Source organism: Pollicipes pollicipes, unplaced genomic scaffold (assembly GCF_011947565.3).
Source record: "Pollicipes pollicipes isolate AB1234 unplaced genomic scaffold, Ppol_2.1 Scaffold_7231;HRSCAF=8579_pilon_pilon_pilon, whole genome shotgun sequence".
NCBI lineage: Eukaryota > Metazoa > Arthropoda > Thecostraca > Pollicipedomorpha > Pollicipedidae > Pollicipes > Pollicipes pollicipes.
The window spans coordinates 13,511,595-13,523,227 of NW_023597034.1; positions in this window are offsets into that span (position 1 = coordinate 13,511,595).

Genomic DNA, 11,633 nt, shown 5'->3' on the forward strand with positions numbered 1-11,633 from the left:
AGATGTTGGCTCTACAAATACTGGCTGAAATTCTGTGGTTGTTTGGTATCAATATTCCAAAGTCCAAGCAGCTCATGGCTATCGGACGCCAGACACATCAAAAGTCGGAGACATACTGGAAGGACCCATCAAGCCTATCGTATTCATTTTCCTCCAGTGATGGAAGCTACGGTTTTCGAAGGCTGGTCATTGTGATAGTGGCAGCAGCCAATTTTCGCAGTTATTACGATGAGAAGCGGTCCAATGCCTTTTCCTGACTTGCATCGCCATCAGCTTGTTTTGGGCGGTGCAGCGGTCGTTAGTACTGACATCAGGCCGTGTTCACCGCCATTCTGTTTCCAAACCGTCAGCGGGCAGCTACATACAGCCTAGCACGTGGGCAGACTGAGCGTATGGTTTACTGCAGTACTGTTAACCGAACTTCGACACCTTCGGCCCTGCCAGACTGATTTGGCCGGTCATTTACTCAAATAACGCTGGCGTTTTTTGTGTGACAATGAAACTACGCAGCACGACGGAGAACTTTGAACTTAGACTGTGTCCAATGACACAGACATCGTTTTGCTGGTAAATTTTGAATTCAAGAATGGTGAAAGCTTTGAGCACTCTCCGGATGCATGTAGCATCTTTACTTTTTCAGGGAGATGTGCCGTTATCTTGTGACATTTTCTCATTACGCCGTCATATCCTTGGCACTGAGCACCACTTGACGAAGGCATTGTGATAGTACTTCCACTAAGGTACTGCTTTAGTTCATGCACCTGCGCCTAAAAATAAAACACACACACTGAAAAATTCCAGTTACTCAGGGTTTGCTAGGGTCTCTTGTTTTTTAGAAGTCGCATTTTAAAATCACAGCTGCTTGCTGGGTCTTCGATAAACAACATTACAACACTTTCTAATGTTTTTGATCAGCTTTTTTGTCACCACTTCAGCATTGCCTTCAGGAAGTACCGTAAAACTACACAGCAGCATGGTGGATAAGATCTTGCTAATAAAATGTATTTCACCAATTTTAGTTTTAAGGGCACATGGCTGCACCGCTGTCCCATCTTAGTATCAGAGCATATAACAGGGACACGCATGGGTTGCTGTATCGCGAGCAGCACGGGCGTAAGATGGTACATTGTTGGGGTTATCAAGGCCCTTAGCTTGTTCGGCTGAGCCTCACACCCAGCTTGCACGTGCCCTCTCTCAGCTTGACAGTGAGCCCTCCCATCTAAAACAGCATGCTCACAAAAATCTCGAGAGTTGCAGCTGCATTCAAAACCTGTTGACCACCTCGTGTTTGGATTCCTTCGCCCAGCCTTCAAAAACGGAACCGAATGTGTGGTGCACTTAATATGATATATGTATATATATATATATATATATATATATATATATATATGTGTGTGTGTGTGTGTGTGTGTGTGTGTGTGTGTGTGTGTGTGTGTGTGTGTGTGTGTTTATACACATGCTTTTACGCTTTGCTTTTCACGAACCAGCAAAGCCCAGTGGCCCGAATTCCTGGCACAAACCAGCATTTGGAACGCTCATGACCGCTCGATCTGGGACTGGGCCTGCCAACTGATTCTGTGGAGCTTCACCTCTGGTAAGGGCCTTTACCCCCGTGATACACGCGGAGGCCTAAAGACGAGACGACCACACGCAGAACAAACGTACATAGGCCTCTGAACGAAACATGTGCTTCTATGACGCGGCGCAGTTTCCACCCCACTTTGGTTACTTTCTTGTGAGCTCTTGCAGTTTCCATGCGGACGTCGACATCGCCCACCGAAGTGGCAATGACCTCCGTGTGTTGGTCTTTTTTCAAACCAGATTCCTCGGCACCTCATTAAAGCAAAACTCCAGTCATGAAGGGCGCACAATAGTAGACAAGCGTCAATTATTCCTTGTATGATTTGTACACCAACACGGTACCCGCGCACAGGGAAAAACAACCTCAATTTATTTTCAGTAATCCTAATTACACGTTCGGACTGCGTTTACTGCCTACCGGCCACCGTGAATCACTCGGCCCGACGTGGTCCCAGGCTGCTCTGTGTCCAGTGGAGGGCGCACCACCCCTGAAGCCCGCGCCCTATCCCCGTCACGTCAGCGACAGCACGAGTCTTCACCCACGCACGGAAGACGGTCAAACGGCGGCGTCCAGCCGTTTCGCTGCCGATTTTCGGCGAATCCCCTTCCCGAACAGACTGGCGGTCGCGCGGGGGCCGCTTCAGGGGCAGCAAAAGCCAATTTAGGTGCACTTAGTGGGCGGGCACGGACACTTCAGACAGCGGGAGGGGACGGCGGAGCACGCTCACACCGTGTCCGTGGACCTGCCTGTGACCTTGTGCCTCCTTCACTTGGAGGCTCCGCCGGCCACTCAGCGGCGGGTGGCTTTGCAGACCATTGACAGTCGCTGCTGGCCCAGCCCAATTTTCCAGACCATGTATGACGAAGAGGATGTGGGTTTTCTCTTTCCCTGAATTCTGTCGGACGCGGCGCAAAAAGGTCCCCCGCACGCGTAGGGGAGAGGGGATGACCTTGTAACAACCAGATTACTAAACCCAGACATTGAGTGGAGAGTTTTTCTGTGGGAACATGCGCATCTTGTTCGTAACTGGCGACACTGGGTGATAATCTGATTTGTATATCATATGGGTTGATAATAGGGAATATAAGACGATTAAGCTGTAAGGTAGCGTCTTAGAAACCAGAGGTACAGGGTCCGACTCTCTGCCCTTTCTGCCACGGTGAGAGGCGCGCGAAGTCATGTAGCTCCAGCAGCTGAGTGCATCGTAAAACCCCGACACTGAAATGGATATTGGGAACTAATCTTAGAGGTCATTCAGGTGTTTTGATTTGTGCTTTTGAAAGTGCGAGACCCCTTTAAGTGTCAGATTAAGCTCTAAATGCGGTTCTGGCCTACCTAAAAGTTAGACGTCGGAAATCACCTCTGATGATGGCCACGGACCCAAATAGTCATCAAGATTCTAGAGGGACTAAACGATGATTTTGAGCTTACCATCTGTGATAAGCCAGCCGCGACGCAACAAATATCGCGCTTCCCTCACGCACTGGAGTATGAAAGCATCAGTCCACGTCCCTCACACTTCCCCGCCCTATTCACGGAGTGTGTGTTTGTGTGCTATGCCACACAAAGATGTTGGTTTTGAAACCGTTACAAAAGGTGATCGTTACGGATGTATTCCTTTTTCTCCGTATCCCGAGTATAATGATGAGCTTTTTTGGGCGGATGCAGTCCAGAGGCGTAAATGGCCAGTCAACAACTGGTGCAGGTTTTTCAGATCTTTTGGGTGCTGGGCAGTTTTGTTCACTCTATATGACTGTGTGTTGCAGACCAGGTGTGGCATCATGACCATAGTATGATATCAGCGCAAGAGCACTTACACATTCTGTTTGCGGTACATAAGCCCTGATTCATGGCGAATGTAGATACGACTATCGTACACGTGTCTTTTACGAACGTTCGGGAAGTTCTCTTGGGACTTTTGAACATGAGAGACGCCAGATAGATAAGACGGTAGTATTAGCCTCATTCCTCGGATAAAAACTAGGAGAATGGAGATAAAGTTTGGATGATATTTCGGCAACATGCCTTTATCGAAGCAATAGCAGAAGAAACAATATTTTGCTATTGTTTCGATAAAGGAATGTTGCCGAAATATCAACCCAACAATATATCTCTATTCTCCTGGTTTTAACCGAGGAATGAGGCTAATACTTCTGTCTTATCTATGTGTATAGTGCTCCTCGCTGATGTACTGAACAACTTACGTAAAGGAAGCCAAATGTCAACTTTGAGCGGAGAATGGTCCTAAGCAGCTTTCGAAAATAAACGAAGGCAAATGTTTACCTCGAACAAGCGTTGACGTTTTAATAGAAGTTCATAGGTTACTCATGTGAAATTTACAGAGCATTTCTACAAAATTAATTCATTTTTTTCTGTTAAAACACTTTGATATTTCCTTAATTCACGGAACTGACACAAAATTAAAAGAACCTCAGGACCAATTTCATTGGAAAAATGGATAATCACCACGTCAAGAGGAGTATCATGAAATATATGCCCCTCAGACATATTTCGCCTCTGATGGTTACAACACGCCTTCTCTCCCTTACCTAGTCTTCCGCATTTGCTCTGTTTGCTCCTCCAACACTAACGTATCTTGATGTTACGGGCTTCAGTGTTCCGGAATCCAATGAGCATTAACTAAATTTTTGTCTCAGCATCCCTCCAGCAGCACTCTTGCACAGCGTGTAAAAAGTGGGACGCCGTCACAGATCACGGAGTCGGCATTTTTCACGGCATCATAAACCACACGAGCGCATCAGCTCGGAGCCTGTAATAAACGGTGGCTTTAATCGTATGGTGTCGCAATCTCCCAAACCTCATCAGGCCTTTTCCTTAATCGTGCTGCAAGTATGCTTGTTTCCTCTGATGACGTGACTATTCCCACCTGGTTGCCATGTCCGCTATACCTTTAAATGATGTGCAGGTGGTGTTTTATTAAAACACGACTTCACGAAACGGCTGGCGCATGTGCGATATTAACGGCAGCGTAGCCAGCAGCATGGCTTTCAAAGTGTATTCCGTAAAACAAACACCGTAATACACGTTGTGCCAGTACTTCACTGTGAACTGATGCGAAATTCGGAAGCTTAGCATATTTGACCAGGAGGCGAGCGATGTTACCCTTCTATAATTCGGTCTCAAATACGGCGCTGATGCCTGAGCCACGAGAGCAGGTAAAACTGCTGCGAAAACCATGCAGGCCTATTGCGCAGATCACTACAGCCAACACACATCTATAAAGCATGCGTTTTATCAATGCATTTGGTACAATCCTTGCAAAACGCTGCTAGATTACTAATTCAGCTGACAAATAAGGTGTCACGTCAGGCGTTCTCGAATTGTGTTCTTCTATGGACAAATGGCTCTTACTTACAGCTTTGTTGGCTCTCCATGTAACTTTCAATGGTAGGGTCTATGACATGTAAAACGAAAATGGTTTGCCCGATGAAGAAAATCCGGAACAAAGTATGAAGTAGTATAGTGGTGAAAAAACGGCACTCAAACTTGACGGGGTGGGCTGAAGCACAATGAGCCCCCTTCTCCCCCCCCCCACACCCCTCCCTCTCCCTCCCTTTCCATGGTTGCCTTAATCTGTGGTACAACACTCATTCATCATTTCATAAAACGTGCAAGCATACCTGCGATAAAGATGGTTTTAGTTAGGTAAGAGGGCAGCCGATTACCCCCTTTCATAAAATGCAAGTGAAATTAATTTCATGGGAGTAGGTTAAGAACACTATCGCTGCAGCTCGTGCATGTCATCGATGATGTGCGATACTGATCAAGTTAGTGATTCACGTTAAGTCGGGACGTAAGTCACAATGCAATATCGATTTTGTTCGTGAGAGGAGTTGGGCGAGTAGTTGTTTTTTTTTCTTTTCTTTTGGGCGTGACCAATGTGATGCACGCGTCATATGTGCTGGATGAGCTGCTGAGCCACATGCTGTACCCGCACAGCCTTTACACCGCGGACAGCGCCCAGAAACGAAAATACAGTGCGCGTAATATTTCTGCAAACAAACAAACCTTAGCTTGACCAGCGTTCTAATGCAACATTTGTACAACTAGGTAACTGTGTTCTTGGTATGACCGAATGCTACCTCAATTCACAACAGGACTGGGGCTAGAAGCTCTACGTAGCGTTTGGATTTTCAGCTTTTAGGCATATAGACTGGTGCAATCGCTGTGATGCAACTAAATCCTTCCCAGCAGATATCCCATGACGTAGTTTCAGGAGACTTAAAGCTGCCTTGCGGCGCTTGTAATCAGGGACAACTACCGGATATATCACAAAGGATGAGATGTGTAAGGTATCTATATTTTGTAAAGCTGATCTAACTGATTGATAGTCACATCTCTGAAACCTACTCAACCGCTTTGTCCCGGCTTTCTGTTCATGGAACTGAACGGCGTATTTCATACCATTTGTCTAATGTCGATGAAAGCTATGTCGGTTATGATGAGGCACTTTCTTTCAATGTTAAATTTTTAGCGACATTGCTGACCAAAGGTAATTCTGTGAAGGTCAAAATCAAGGTCAAAGCTTTGCACCTTCTCCCGGTTCCAGAAGAAATGCCTTTCCACCAGAAAACGCTCGAAAATTTTGATAACTACCCTAGTTTCGAAAATGCTACTGTTTTGAACGAATATGTCCTCAAACCTTTATGACTACTACCACACCCAGGCTCGTCGAAAATTCTTCGGTGCGCCTCGGTATCGGACACTCCCGAGAAGTCGACTTCCATCTTTATTTTCTGACACTGACCCTAGTCATGCCTATATACACCTACGAAATGTTATTCATGCAGGTATTCTCGTAGTCAGGAAAGAGGAAGGTTATTATCACCTTGATCCACGTCTGAGCACAAAACAGATACCCGCTACAGCTCCCTAATAGGGCGTTTGATGTCGGCTGGACGTGCAGTGGTGGGTGTTTGGTGATAAGAATATGATCATGATGTTTGACAGTAAGACCACTTTTTAGAGACCGCTTGGCATAGTGCCTGTGAACAGCTAGGTACCCGAACTACTCCCAGATGACCATTGGATCCCTTTCCGACATGTCATAACGCATCAAATGACACCGAACTGTGATCACCCTTAATGCAGTAGACCATATGACGACTCATTTCAACCAAGCTTCAGCCGGGAATGGTCCAGAAGCCGTGCAAAGCATGTCAAACTGAGAAACACAGTTTTCGACAAAACTACCAACATATTTTCTGAGGTTTTATCTTGGTTATGCTGAGTCCATCTTTGATCAGTATATAAGGTTTAATTTTTGGGAAAGTTCATCAACGTTTTGTAACTTCGCCCTCATGGCTTACAACGAAATTTGCTAAGAAGCGCTGTAGGACCTATACGACCCCCGGCAAGAAAACTGGATCAAACATGGTTTTGGTGTTGGCTCTGTATCAGTCAACGGCTCTTCATTTCGTATTTTGTCAACATTTAGCAAATGGCAAATGGTAAAAGGAATATGTCGCCTTGCCTACGCTGCGCATACGGCATTCTAATAAGCTCTGTTGCAAGGACCGGGGATAAAAACACAGATAAAACTGAGATTTTGCATGCCAAAGTTCACGAATAAATCCTCCCCCGGCAGGCGTGTTACCCAGCTTCGATCTGTTTGCTCGCTGGCATCCGGCAGACCCTCTTGGCCTTGTCGCTCCAAGCTCTGGAGTCCGCCTCAGACCGATGGCTGCTTTTTGCCGGCACGCCGCTCGCCTAATTGTTTCCAATTGGATCTCCCGAGTAGATCGTCACTGGCGCCCGGCACGGTAATTGTAATCAGCACTTGCTGTGTCTGCGGGCGATGGCGGGGACCGCTGGCGTCGGTCGGCGGCGGCGCACGCGTGACGGGCGGTCACGGGTGCGTCCGGCCGCGTGTGGCACCACTGGGCCGGGCCGGGCCCTCCTCCGGCAGCAGGCGGGCTCGGGGCGGCGACAAGGCCGACCGGCGCGGCGCCGTCGCAGCAGACCCGTCCAACGCTCCACGCAGGCGACCGGCGAGAACGGCCGGGGACGGGAGCAGTGCAGGCGACCTGCGAGAACGGCCGGGGACGGGAGCAGCGCAGGCGACCGGCGAGAACGGCCGGGGGCGGGAGCGGCGCATGCGACCGGCGAGAACGGCCGGGGAGGGGAGCAGCGTCCGCCGGGCGGCTGGCGACCGGCAAGAACAGCCGGGGACGGGAGCAGCGCATGCGACCGGCGAGAACGGCCGGGGAGGGGAGCAGCGCAGGCGACCGGCGAGAACGGCCGGGGAGGGGAGCAGTGTCCGCCGGGCAGCTGGCGCCACTGGCGTCTGGACGCTCGCTGTGCTGGAGAGCCGCCGGCCTCCGAGCACGACCCAGGCGTGACGGGTATACGGGCGGCATTCTCGGAGCCATGAGTCGTCAGGTGGGATGCGCACCTCTCATGAATATCAGAGGCCCATCAGCAATCGCCATTAGGGCTCAAAGATAGGTTGGAGGCGATCTAAGTGTGTAATGCAGCGCTATCGTTCATCTATGGAAGTACCGTAAATACGCTTTCATGATGTGGATATTGATTGGCTATTCACCTCGGCTAATTGATGCAATGAATCTCCAAATCAATCATCTGGATAAAAACGAGAGCCGGGAAGCCGGCCAGCTACGATATATGTTAATTGGTGGGGCGACCGGTGAATGCCCAACAGCCCCACACTGATAGACATTACCATTCTGCTCGCAGAAAGGGTAGACAGAGCCACGGAGTTACTGCAGTGCCACGCCACTGATGCGTTACATGCAGCGCTATGTGCAGCTAAGAAAAACAGAAGTTGCATTACCATTTGGGACGAAATCTAGTTAGCATTGCATTAATACGGTAATTGTCTATGCACTTCATTATGTCAAAGTAGAGATTAGATACTGGCGTGATGAAAATGGTTTTTGCAAGCCCTTTTCAAGTCAGCGTTTATTCGTCGGGAATCTAATTCGATCCCATTACGTACCACAGTCACTTAGTTCTGAAATGCACGGAAAGTACAGTATTTATCGGCGATAAATAGGGTGGGAAATTCATATTTTTTGTCGACGTATCACAATAGCTAGCAAACGTCCCCCTGGCAACGCCTTTCTTCGGTCATCACGTACCCAATTTGTTATTTTGCGTTACTGGGTTTAGTCCATTGAACCAAATCAGAAAGGATTGCAAACGTCGCATTGTGAACAGCTTAATGATGATGAAACCAAAACGTCATTGAAGTACAGAGTTCGGGGTATTCTGATTGCCCTGACGGGGGCTGCTGTCCAGCTCCTGCTCATCCGATTTTTTTTAGCATTTCATATCTGGTATCTAATAATGTTTTTGTCTAGTAATGCTGCTGGCAAATGGACTGCTGGCAAACAGGGGTATTGGGAGACCCGGCTCGTTGTCTCATCCTCTCCTTGATAACGATCGCATGGTTTTCATGACACTAAATCGCGTGCTGCTTCGCTGCCTGGAGCTGCATTCCGCATACCCGTGGTAAAATAAGTTTTCCACGTGAGTTTGATGACTTTCTGGACCTTGTGATGAACAGGACGATAGGGGAGAGCAGGGAGAATTGTATCAGTTTATATTCTGAGCTCCCTCCTGCTGTAACTATTGAGGTTAGGACCAAGATTCTGATATCTGCAGGCATCTCTAACCTCTTGTTTCATATATAGCGATGCAGTTTTGAAGGGCACATTTTCGTATTTTGGTAAGCGACTTCTGAATGACCTTCTTCTAAATGAGACACCTCGCCCCAACCCAGGCTAAATTGTACCACACGGTAACCGTTCGGGCTGAAATCAGGGGTCTACATAACTGGTGTGGCTGTCAACTCGTCTCTGGATGATAATAAGTCATGACAATCATGTCAGTCAACCATTACAGCTAGTCACTCATGGGCATCATAATCGGTACATTGCATCACTGATACAACATACCCAAACACAGCTGATGCTACATGTACCGCCCGACATCTTGGAAGAACGTTCGCGCCGCCGCGAAATCCTTGCGAAGTAGACGCGAAATGTCAAGAGGTATATACAACAGCTCCACCTCTCACCACTCAGTGCAGCATTCAGATTAGTCTGATTATACCGCAAGCCCTAAAATGCACATAGATATGATATTCACAATACGACAAACATATTTATCGCGTTCATTCCAAGACGTATGCGGTCCGAAGAACCCTGAAAGGTAAAGGGACCTACTGTGCGTCAGCTGAGTGACTCAGGACTGCCATCTATCATCCGCTCTTCCCTACGGACTAGAACAACGCAAGGAACTGTGTATCCTTGGGCAAAGGATTTACAAAAATTTTGGAGATTGCTTAAGATTTCTCCCTTCTTCCCCCAACTGAAGACAATTTTGACTAGTGGGTGCACTGCACAAACAAGAAGCATCCCACGACCACTAAGCATTCATGAGAGGTACCAAAAATACCGATATTGGCCAAGGCTGTGCCGAGCGTCACACAGTGGTACCATGCCTAACACGAGCTGTGGCAATAATCTCCCCATGGTCAATTTTCGTTCAATGTTGAAAATCGTTGTCAAACCGGATTCTTCCGTTGACCGCCACGAGGCAGACATCTGATAAGGCTGTCTATCTGTAGGTCTAATAAGGCTATGACGCTACCGCAGAAATAAAGAGAAGCGGCAGATTGATCAAATCGCGTGTGGAAAGTCCGTCAAAAATCCACTGTCGTAATCTCCATGAGCCCCGATTCAACTGCCCCCGGCACCAGTCACGCTGCGGGCGGACCCTGCCGCCGCCCCCCCCCCCCCCCCACCCCCTCTCCTCCTATCCCCCTTCCATCCAGAGTGGGATCCGGACAACCCCAGAGGACAGACGAGATTTGGCTGAAGCCGACAGGCCCCGCCGCCGCCGGCCGCGGCCCTTTTTGCCGGCCCATCTAATGAGCGGGAGGCTGAGGTCAGTCGTCGGCGCCCGGGGTCAGCCCGGGTCAGCGGTCACCCCAGCCGCCGGCCCGCCGGCACCGGTGCTCTTCCGGGTTCCAATCGACTCTTTATGCGGCTAATATCCGTCGTATGAGCGTTAAATCGCGGGGGGCTAACACACAGGACCGTTGCCTGGCTAATCAAACGCTCCGCCGGCAAAAAGCTGGTTGGTGAACAAACGGCTCGGCAGGCGCCGCGGGAAGATGGCCGAGAACGAGGATGCCCAAGAGGAGGCATGTATCCTATGAGTGATCACCGACCTCGATCGACCTAATCCAGCAATGAATGCGAAAGAATGTGTCGGGTCTCGGGTGCTGCATCCGCTACCGTTTCTTTACAACAGACGTCCTTGCAGATAATTTTTTAAAGCGCCGGATGCAGCAGTCGAGAGTGATCCGCCAGTTGCGACGGCCCGTAGAGAACAACAGACAAGAGCCTTTGCCTCGCGCTGATGACGCAACGGCATGACGCGCCGCAAGGTCTTGTTTCGCGGCCGTGCGTATCACTTCCGAGTCGGCCAATTAACCATGAAACTGCCGTGAGCACATCCAGACGGAGAGCAGCAGCCGATCAGTTGTTGGTAACGGACCGCCCGCATCTACAGTTGGGTGGGAAGTGCCGTGTTTCACAGCGAGGCACTACAAGCAAAGCGACGTGGACAGTACAGAATCGTAGCAGAGAGGAAACGGCATGCATTTGCTCAAAAGCGAGTAGAGGGCCTGTGAATTCATAACTCCTGAGTTGTTTTTTGACGCCCGTAACGACTGAGATGAGGAGCGTGGACGCAGCTGGTGGAGACCGGTGCAGTTTAAGTTCTCCACGGTGGCAATCCAACTCCGCATGCCTCGACGGTAACCCCATCGCACTTTCCCACTTGGTCACCTACGCAAATTAACGCAGTTTATAAGGTCCTTGAAGGGCATATGCTACGGATGGTGGGTGATGGGGATGGGCCCTCGCTAGTTGCTCATAGTGATGCATGGGTGGCAGTGCGTTGTCCCGAAGACAGAACAGTCCTTGATGCCGCTCAAATTCTTTCGCGAAAATACCGCACATGGAATCCAAATCTGCAAGACTAGTATACGCTTCAT